At 35.2% G+C, this 11,710-nt stretch overlaps 1 long non-coding RNA gene across 1 annotated transcript; it reads right to left on the bottom strand.

Moving 5' to 3' along the window:
• Positions 1-10,220: 10,220 nt before the first annotated feature.
• LOC113652729 lies at positions 10,221-11,668 on the bottom strand. The gene is made up of 2 exons (XR_003442925.2): positions 11,181-11,668; positions 10,221-10,406 (listed from the first exon to the last, which is right to left on the bottom strand). It is a non-coding gene; the product is annotated as an uncharacterized LOC113652729 (long non-coding RNA).
• Between the last annotated feature and the right edge of the window lie 42 nt (positions 11,669-11,710).

Here is an 11,710-nt window from a genome sequence, read left to right as displayed (position 1 = left end):
ACACACACACACACACACACCATTAGGATGAACTAGAGTAATGAAATTTGATTTAATTTGCAGAGAAGAAGTGAAGTGACATACGGCTAAGTACGGTGACCCATACTCAGAATTAGTTCTCTGCATTTAACCCATCCAAAGTGCACACACACAGCAGTGAACACACGCACACACCGTGAACACACACCCGGAGCAGTGGTTATGTAAAAAAGATTGGGGTAATAAAAAAAATCACAGGAGATCTGAGGGAAGGTATTAAGCAATTACTCTGAGTGTCTCAGGTGCATGCTTAAGAATTTTTGCATTACTACCAGGAATGCAAGGAATTACAAATAATGTATTAGAAGCTGCTTAAATGTTTCTTCCTGTCTTCCATGTATTTCAATTTTACTGAGTGAAAATGCTAACTAAGAGACAAAGCTTGAAAGAATGAAAGAAATAAAAATAGCTAAAATTGTTAAGAAAAAGTTAAAATTGTTGAATTAGTGCTATTAATACAATTAACGTTTCAGCATTCTCTTTTCGATATCTAACACAATTGAAATTAATTTATAAATACATGGCAAAGAAATACAAATTTGAATATAATTACATAATTATCACAAATATAATTTTTTATAACATTTAATTTTTTACTAATGTGTTGACACAATCACACCAAAATGTATTAACTTTAGAGGAGGCAACAGTATTTTATCACCCTATTTAAATAATTACCAATTTCCCTTGATTTTGATCACACATTCTAAAAGACAATGCAATTAATGATTCAGTCACATCTTCAGTTTATGTGTGCTTTAGGTTTATGTGTGTAGCACTAGGCTGTTAAAAAAGGTCTTAAGAACAAAATAAAAATAAATCTACTGTGGCTGCATAAAAGCTGACATCTCTATTAGGGTATATCAACATCCCCCTCTCCATACAAGATATACGAGTGAAATAGAGAGGACATGTATCTGACCGCTGGCTTACTCTAATGAATAACCTCCACTTCATGTCCTGCAATGTAAGCAGAAAGTCCAGCTTTCAGGCCCTCCATGTCCCTGTCATGAATCTAACCTGACGGCCAACATAATATCAGGGTGACAACACTTGTATGACTTCCATTTTCTTTGCTTTCTATTGATTTTCACTTAATAATTAGAGGGGAGAGGGGAAACTAAATGCCTGTGCTGAGTAGCTAATAAATCCTGTCTGAGTTTTTATTGAGGAGAATTTAATAAAAGCATGGGTTAGGTGTGTGGATTTGTCTCTGTCTTGAAAGAAAAAAGAGGAGGAGAGAAAAAGCGAAGAGAGACGTGCATAGCCCGAGAGCCCACATCCTCATTAACTTGGCTGATATCTTTATGTGATCAAAAATAAGTTTAATAAGTGTATGGTGTAATTTGCCTGTATCTTTTGTAAGATTTGTTATCTAAATGCAAGATGTTATCTGAATGATGTACACATGGTTTATGCAGTTAATGGTAAATATTGGACTAAACTTATTTTAGTCTAATTATTTCCTTTAAGTGTAATTGGACTACAATTTTTTTGTGTGTATCCATTAGTTCATTAGTGTTTTTTTCACTTAATGACTTTTAAACAATTTTTAAACATTTCTGGCCCTTTGAATTATGCTCTTAACTGCATCATGTTGTGAAAGCAGAGTTCTTATGCGCAGGTAGTAAAACCAGTAGGTGATTGATGATGGAATGACAGCAATCAAAAAAATATCAATAATTTCTTAGAATTTCAGAGTTCCAAGAGTCTAGATCCTTACTTCATTACACACATAGAGATTATTTAATATCTCTGTAGGTAATTTCTATTAAGTCCATAATTTCTGCCTTCACTAATAAGGAGATATTCATTCTGTCAGAATACTAGGGTGTCTTTGTGATAAAATTCAGACCCAAATGAAGGGATAGCTAAAAACATGATTTATTAAATAAAACATAATACAAAAACACAAAACTGGGAACACACTGGCGAAAAAAAAAACAACAACTCAAAAAACAAGACCGAGCAGACAAAGACAATACAAAGACGAGAATTCTCTGCTGCCAAAGGCAAGGATAAATAGGGAGACAATTAGACACATGAGGACAGACTGTCAGACTGTATATTTTCACACCCAAATGAGGATGGGTTCGCCTTTGAATCTAGCTCTTCTCAAGGTTTCTTCCTTTCCATCCATCCTTGCAACAGCTGCCTGTCACCTCAGGCTTGCTCATTGGGGATAAATACAAATACATTTAAATATATCTAATATTAATCTTGAATTTTTGCAATATATAAAGTTCAGATAAGCGGTAGAAAATGAATGAATGTATGAATATTAATCTTTATATTAACCTTTTTTATAAACATAAAACAAAAGGTTAATATAAAGATTAATATTCATACATTGTGTTTTTGTATTATGTTCTGTAAAGCTGCTTCGAGACCATGTCAATAGTTAAAAGCACTATGCAAATAAACTCGAATTTAAATTTGAATAGGTGTGTTGAGGCGGGAAGGAATTAGACAAGGGTGGGGCAGACGTGAAAAAAAAGTAAACAAAAACACATGGTACAAGTAAAAAGTCTGGGCGTGATCCTGACACATTCATTTTGGTGGTACAAAGGTGCTTGATAAAATTATCAATTGTATGTAGATCCAACGTATGTTTCATTACATTTCTTACAGCTCAGACAAAAAACAACTCCTTTGGTGGTGATTATGATGTACAAAAATGATCCATGTCACAATGATTCATGATCAATGATCCATGACAAAAATGATCCATGAACACAGTGATTTTATTGGTTGTGTTTATCAATTTGCACATGGAACATATAGAATGATTGCATTTACTTCACTTCTGACTATCAGCCAATTACACTAATGTAGAATAAAAGTAATGGAATAAAAATAAGACAAATTAGAAACAAATTAAAGAACAATTAAATATTTCAAGCTCCTCCTTATTCTCCCTGTGTTGCCTTCGGGGTGCAGAAGTAGTTCCCTGAATGCAAGAGAGAAAGTCCATTGCTGGGATAGTTGAGGTTTTTCACTATACTGTATTTCTAGACTTGGTCAAGCACCCCATGCTGTAGATAGATAGCTCAGTGTGGATGTAAGGCTCAGCGAATTACACCTCCCTCTGGAGATTTTTCTCTCTCCTGTCTGTTGCTGTTCCCCAACCAGGCTGTAATGCTTACTGTCAGAATGTTCTTTAATAGAAAGTGTAAAAAAAGTGTTTAGCCCCTGAGAGGACAGTTTAATGTCCGTTAAGCTTCTGAGATGATAGAGATGCTGCTGGACCTATAGTGTTGATGTGACAGGACCAAGACATAAGGGCTTCTATGTAACATTACTTCATCTTCTACTTGTCTGAAGGAACTGCGAGTGGATGCCTGGAGTGTGGCCAGGGATGCAGCATCTTGTTCCCTTCTCATGAATCTGGGTTACATACAAAACCTGGTGTAGTTTCCTATATGGGAACTCAACACTGCATCATGTCTAACACTATGGGAATGCCAATACCTGTCCCTGAGGTTGTAAAAGGGCATAAACAAGCCAGAAGCAGAGCACTATTAGAGCTGTATTATCCAGGACCCAGGGGTGGGATCCAGGTCCAAGTTAGAAAACCTGATAAGGGAGTGCGGAGAGTACCCACCACAGCACAAATATCCTGAAGGGGAATATCCCTAGCCAATGTGCTAGACAACGAAATACAACTAGTGGAGCGAGCCATAATCCTTAGAGACGAAGACCCACAGCATGTCTCATAAGCCTAGGAGAAAGTTACCACTACCCAGCATAATGTGCTGCATGGAGCGTGGATTTCTTTTGTTATGGGCACCAAAGCAGAGACATTAGATTTATAAGAGAGGACAAAAAAGGGACTCATCTATCTCTTATTCTACGTATTTCCACTAACCCAAACTGCAACCTCCATGAACGAAGCTGACACACTGCCTTGACAAGGACAAGATTCCAGCCTGGAATGCAGCCAAGCAAGAGTGGAGGTTGCGAAGAGCAATTGCTTATAATGCACTCAATCAGCTCCCTTCAGAGCTGACCACTAGCCATGATAAAGAATAAAAGTCCCTGGTCTTTATATATACTGTATATATCTTCTTTTGCCTTAGTATTAGACAATAAGACAGACAATACACACCAACATATACAGGGCACATCCTGAAGACATAGAAGCTGAAGCAATGTGGCATAGATGCCCATTTATTGCCTTGCTGGCATGCTCTGCTTCATCACATGAACTCCTTAACCAATAGATTTTAAGCTGCTTTCGCAGCTTAAAATCATAAATACTTTAAAGCTTGAAAATTTTCAAGCAGTGAATTTATGGTGAGTGTAGGAATAAAAAAGTTCTTGTTTCTAATGGCATTCACACAGAGGATTGTAAAGACAGAGAGACCAATGAGTGATGAGGAATAGTGAAGGTAAACTGTTAAGTGTGATGTGGATAGAACCCAGGAAATTGTTTCACACTAAAAGTTTAAGGCATTTCTTCATCATTAAGCAACAGTATGCTTACTGTCAAGTTGAAGAGAAACAAATGACGACATGTGCTTAATACAGACAGAATTTTTCACATGCAAGTATGGCTCTGAGATTTATTCTGTACATTTGGATCATCCCCCATCAGGCAACCATTGTGTCCTTTATGTTGGAGGTTAGCATCTAAATGAGCTGAACTGAATATATGGTCCAACAAATCACTCTGTGCTGTCAACTGTTATAATTTTCAACTCTGTTAAAATACTGTGTTTAGAACCACTTGGAGACCGTTTTCTTTGTCTTCATCAGTGAACATTTAAATATTTTGGCAGGAAAGGATCTCTGTAATGAACTCAGAAATTACACTGACATATTAGTCCTTTAGGAGCTCCTGGTTGCACAATTCCAAAAAATTACAAACTACTGTAAAAAACTACATTATTTATTTTCTGTTCTGATCAAAATGAGGATGGGGTCTCTAGTGAGCCTAGTTCCACTCAAGGTTTCTTGCTCATCATCTTAGGGAGTTTTTCCTTGTGAATTGTCTCCAGGCTTGTACATTGATGAAAGATGTTAGGAGCAATTTAATTTTTAACTTTACAATTTTATTATGTTTCTATGCTTCTGTAAATGCTTTTGTTAAAAGCACTATACAAATAAATGAAATGGAATTGAACAATGTTAGCCCTGTTGGGATTAATATGAAATGTAAGACAGTGATGAATAGAAATATGTGTATTTAATGTGGACTAATAAAATAAAAAAGGAATGTATTAGATATATATATATATATATATATATATATATATATATATATATATATATATATATATATATTTGTGTGTGTGTGTGTGTGTGTGTGTGTGTGTGTGTGTGTGTGTGTGTGTGTGTGTGTGTGTGTGTTATTTATATTTGGAGCACAAAAACATAATTTAGAAGAGAAATATGTTTTCTTTTTTTTTAATTATTTTAATGCATAACCTGTTATAAGGGACACAAAACTAAAATCAAATAAGTAGCAGTGTTTTCAATCAACAATGAGAACAAACTATTTGTAAAGTTCAACAATAGCCTTTTAAAATTGAATGCTAAGAAACTAAAACATTTATTCTAGAGTAGAAAAATGAGAATGGCCGGTATAATGCAGCCTGCCTGTGTTCATCAGGAATTTTTTCAGTTTGAGAAGATCTAGGTAAATATCTTGACTGGATGTGCTGTAATGATTGAAAGGCAGGAACCATGTTTGAAATAAACGTGAAACAAGGGCAGAGTCAAAATAACACACAAAGTTTGGTAATCCAAAGAGGCAGACAGGCAAAGAAGTCATCAAAACAAAACAAAAAAAAACATGCAACCAGTATCATACACAATAAAGAAAAAGGCAAAAATACAAGTAAGACCATGGTGGAGTGAAGACAAAATGTAAAGCTACAGCATACAAAAACAGTTGTGTGCTTCTAATGTTATGGTAGCCATATGGGGATGGTTTACATATGTGTGTAATTATAAGGCATCCATTAAATGTTGGACAATGTATGAGATTGATGGTGAAATAATGTTGCTTTCATGGATTACAATATTTTCCACCATTTATATTTGCCTCATTTATGTTGGCAATATAATAAAAGCTTACAACATACAGTCATGTGAAAAAATTAGGACACCCCATTAAATATTAAGTTATTTATTAAGAAATGTCTACATGTCATTTTCTGATCTTGCTTTAATTTGTACCTGTAGATAAAAGTGATGTAATAGCTTGCAAACAACAACAACAACAACAACAACAACAAAACACTTTTCAATTATTAAACAAAATAAATCAATAGTATGGGTATTTCAACTGAGGAAAATAGCAAGCATTTCCCCCTTTGGCTGAAATAACCTCAATGAGATGGTATTAGTAGCCATCTGCCAGTTTCTGACATCGACTCAAAGAAAATTTCCCCCACACTTCAATGCAGAATTCTTTCAAATGATAACAAATGTCCATTTCAAATCACCACAATGAACTCAATAGGACTTAGATTTGGGCTTGACTTGGCCATTCCAGAATTCTCCATTTTCTTTCTTTGCAGCGAGCCCTGGTTGATTTACTGGTATGTTTTTTCACTAAATTTATTTTTTTTGACAGATGGGCTCATATGTTCCTCAAGCACTTTCTGAATTCACATTGGATTATATGATGGTGAGCTGGCCAGGGCATCCCCAATACATAACACTTCCCCCTCCATGTTTCACATTTGGTATGAGTTTCTGTTGCTGAAATGCTATATTTGATTTAAGCCAAACATGCCCTCTGTTATGGTCTCCAAATAATTCTCTGATTAATTAAAATTAATTATATATATATATCCTGCTAATGGTGTCACAAATGGTGTCACAAATGCGGGATAGAACAGACCCAAATGGAGGATGGCGAAATAAACGGGGTTTAATAACAAAGGAACACTAAACATGACACGGACTAAAGACAGGACAAGACAACAGTAGATTTGCGCCGCAAAAGGCAACGCTGCACAGTTATATAAACAGGGTCATGACAAAGGGAAACAGGTGTGTTGAAACGGAAGGAGTAGACGAAGGAGGGGCAGACACATGACGAGGAACGTAAACACATGCACGTGGCCAAAGTTCGGGATGAGTCCTGACAAATGGTAAAATAAAAGTAATAAAGGTTAAAGCATGAAAATCATGGATGGGTTTTTGACCATACTGATTTAATCATGTTGGCTGTTAACCTTTTCTTTTCAAAAAGAAATCACACTACATGTAAACTATTAATGTTTTTGGGTTTTTTGGCAAAGAAATAAGATTGAGCAGACATAAATTTAGAATGAAAGGCAGAACAATCCCTATCATCTCAAAATAAACCAACCATTTCACCCAAATAATTCCAGGCACTCAGCTCCTGTCCACCTATTTGCACAATATATGACCTGTCTGGCTGCACACACATTAGAAGCAATGAAGCTAATGATATCTGAACACTTGGAGGAACCTGTATGTGCACAGTGATGACAAACTTGTCAAATTACATAATCTAGGATGCAATTTTAACATCCTCAGAAAACCATAGTATGTCACCCCCCTCAAACCTCCCACTATCTCCTTTCCACAATCCTCTATTAATGGAGCATCTATAAATTCCAGCATGAAGTGGGATATTGAGTTCAGTTGTAATAGCTGATGGCAAAGTAAAAGAATAAAATAGTTATCAGGCCTCTGGAGCTCAAGACCTTGTTACACAGTCTTAGTTTTGGCTCGTGTTCAAGATATTTTCATGACAGGCTTATTGTAAGGTTATGCATTTGTTATTCATTCAGTGATCGACCTCGGTGATGGATAGAGCAAATCTTAAAAATTATGGGTTTAGTAGGGTGATGCTTTCACCTAGAATCAACAATGAAATGTCTGTAATGTGTAAGATGAGTCATAGGAATAAGAACAAAAAGTAGAAAAAGAAGTAAAAGAAAAGATTAGTGCACAATAAATTATAGGATTGAATTTGAAATATTAATGCCTATTTAAAAAAGTAAATAAAAAAATATTTACTCAGCATTTGCATTTAATTCAGAGGTTGAATTTGTCATTTGTTGGCTAATATTTTGCTTCAGCCAAATTTGTCTGTAAAAAATAAGCAGTTATCTGGCAATAAAATAAGATAAAAGATTAGCATGAGACAAGCATGAATTATTTATAAATAGGCTTAATCTTATTGTGTATTATAGTATTGATGGTCTAATCTAATGCACAGTATATAATAGTCATAATGCAACTGAAATAAAAACATTTTTCACCATTTTTTTGGCTATTACATATTTCAGGCTATTATTTTTTGAATTGTAGAGCAAAGAAAAATAATCCAAATATACCAGTTTTTTTGGTACACTAAACTTTATTTTCAGAAAAATAAACATAGAATACTATGCAGTGCTGGTCTAGCCTTAAAAATGGACAGATCTGCACCTGGAGAGAGAGGAGATTCATAATTGCTATGATGTCAAGTGTCAAACCTCTAGTCCATGCAGTGCATCACACCAGACCTCATTGTTTAAGAGGTAAAGAGAGTGTGAGCACTAGAGAAAGTTCTATTGACCTTTGTGGAAGAAAACTGACATTATAAAGTGCAGTCTGCTGGCTAACAAATGGGAATGCCATTGCAGATTAAGGACTTTTTAAATTATGCATTTGGTTCAGGCTCCCTGGTGAGAGCGAGTGTATGAGAGATGGAACTGGAAGGATATAATGCATTTAGTGGCACAGTGCTAAAGGGGGCACTCTAGAGAGCCTCTAACTAACTGGGATTTTCATCAGCAGGTCAAGTTATGTGAGGTTGGTAATCAATAATAGCATATTAAACTATATGGGTTGTGGCACTGTAGCAATACAAAATTATGCAAAAACTGTGATTTAGGGTTACCCACACTGTGTGTGTGTGTGTGTGTGTGTGTGTGTGTGTGTGTGTGTGTGTGTGTGTGTGTGTGTGTGTGTGTGTGTGTGTAGTTCTTTTCATATAGTTCTATAAAAGTGTTCTGTGGGATACAAGTATGCATGACATCAGCTAAAGGTGCTTACTGTCTGTTCATGTGGAGAAACAGTGTTTTACTGGTTACTCTAGCTACAGGGGTTGCAAGCCTGTGACTTCTGTGCCAGTCACAAGCTCGGATAAATACAGAGGTTTGCATCAGGAAGGGCATTGGCATAAAACGTGAGAAATTTAAACATGCGAATCGTCAGTGGTAATCATACCTGGATCGGTCAAGGCCCAGGTTAAAAACGACTGCCACTGGCACTGTTGACCTACCGGGTACCAGTGGAAATTGAACTATTGTTGAACGAGGAAGGACAGAGGTTGGTCAGGGGAAAGTTTCATCTGTTCTTATGAATCTTTTTCGTAAATCCTGGCATCATACCCCTGGTTGGGGTCTCGTGTCCTGTTGGTAACACTGCCAGGGATTGATTGGCATGGTCAGCCAGTGACTCATTTCAAGTCAAGTCAAAAAGCTTTTATTGTCATTTCAACCATATATAGCTGTTACAGTACATAGCAAAATGAGACAACGTTTCTCCAGGATCATGGTGCTACATAAAAACAAAGACAGGGCTAAGGACTTGTAAGTAGTCTTAGCCACATAAAGTGCAACTGTGCAACCTGATGCAAACAGTGCAAGACAGGACAAACAAGACGGTGCAGGACAAAAGACAGTGTAGACAAACAGTTACAAGACAATACAAAAAAAAACACATCACCTCTAGCTTGCTCATTAGGTATGGAGGTTAGAGATATATAGTATTTTAAATTTAAATTAATATTTTTTCATTATTTTAAAATTTTATATGTATGTATTTATTTATTTTTATTATTATTTTTATTTATTTGTTTTTCTGTTTCTATATTTCTGTAAAGCTGCTTTGAGACAATGTAATTTGTTATAAATGAGTATAGGAGCTATATGGACTATAATTATAATGATTATATATATATATATATATATATATATATATATATATATATATATATATATATATATATATATATATATATATATATAAAATCATTATAATTATAGTCCATATAGCTCCTATACTCCCTATAACTCATATACGACCTAATGGCGATATACAATATTATAGCTCAACATTATTACAACATCTGGCCTACCCGCATATAGTGGTAATAGTTCAGAGAGAGAGAGAGAGATATGAATAGATGACACGTGAGACAGAGATAAGGGGGTGTAGTTGGTTTATTGAAGTTATAAATCTCAATAGGCAGAGCTAGGCCCAGGCACAGGAGACGTAGGCCAGTAGTTGGGTGGGCACAGGTCTTGCATAAGGCATCATATAAGGTCTCATATAATGTCGAGAAGGCCAAATAGGTCGGCCAGCAGGACGAACTTGCTGACTCTGAGAATCTGAGAAAAACAAGAAAAAGGGAACCTGTCCTTTAGGCGAGAACAGAGGAACTAAGGCTTAAAAATAAAAATGCATGTGCAGGCCCAGTCTGTGCAAACAGACTGAGATCATCAGTCTAGCAAATTTAAGGAGTCAGCATAAACTGATCTCCACATATATGCAAAACAACATTATAAAATGCAAAAGCTTAGCTTAAGTAATAATGCAGTGCTTCTACTAACCAGATAAAAACCCTAATTGTAAGTCCAATACCGCTAATATATAATCCAGTTGATTTGGAACCTGATGTTACTGTAATCATGGAACTCATATCCTAACAAAATTAATCAAAAAAACATCGAATGTCATAATCATATTAATCATATCATAAATCAGAACTCCTATACCATAGGGGATGGTAGGTGATTGAGGAATTGAGTATCATCACTGAACTGATCATTTTATATATTTAATATCTTTAGGTTATATGTAGAGAAGTGATTAATTTAGTGTAGGGCGAATAGTTTATATGTGATTGTCATGATAATCGTATACAACATATACATAGTATAGGCGTACAATACAGATAATCATAGTACTAATACAGGTAATCATATAGTATAGGTACACAATACAGGTAATCATCTTATATATATATATATATATATATATATATATATATATATATATATATATATATATATATATATATATATAATCAAGAAAAATCATATCATATCAAATCGTCATATACATATATATATATAGGAAAAAAACAGATGGGGAAAACTCACCCATTGCAGCAGGAGAATTGATGATTGATTGGGGAGATTGGTGAGATTGGTCCTCAAGACGTGCGTTTTGTCTGGGTGATATGGGTGATACGTGACAGGGAGTAGGACAAGATGTTCTTGGGGGCACAGCCTTGACAATAGTTTTGTCAACGCAGCATATTCTTAATAATAATGCAGAAGTTCGGCAGGAACAACAACAGGCCAGACTTAATTTTCGGTAAAAGGGCAGACTTGTTTTTCGGGGAAATGAGGCAGGGGGGCCATGGGCAATTCTGTAATTCTGTATAGAAGCTCAATGGAAGCAGTGGCTGATCAGCACCAATAAAGGTTTGCTCATTCTCATCCAGGTCTGGAAAGTTTTCTTATTATTCAAATTCAAATGGTATTAAGTAGTATTAATGGTTTAGTAGTGATTAATTAATTGGTATTAAAATATTAAGAAGTATTATTAAGTATTAGTAATTAAATATTTTATTGTATGAATTAAGTAGCATTAAGTTTAATTATTTTAGCATTAAGTGTGAAAAACT

This window comes from Tachysurus fulvidraco, chromosome 13 (genome assembly GCF_022655615.1).
Source record: "Tachysurus fulvidraco isolate hzauxx_2018 chromosome 13, HZAU_PFXX_2.0, whole genome shotgun sequence".
NCBI lineage: Eukaryota > Metazoa > Chordata > Actinopteri > Siluriformes > Bagridae > Tachysurus > Tachysurus fulvidraco.
The sequence above is the reverse complement of the archived record's forward strand: the minus strand, read 5'-3'. Positions and strand labels throughout refer to the sequence as shown.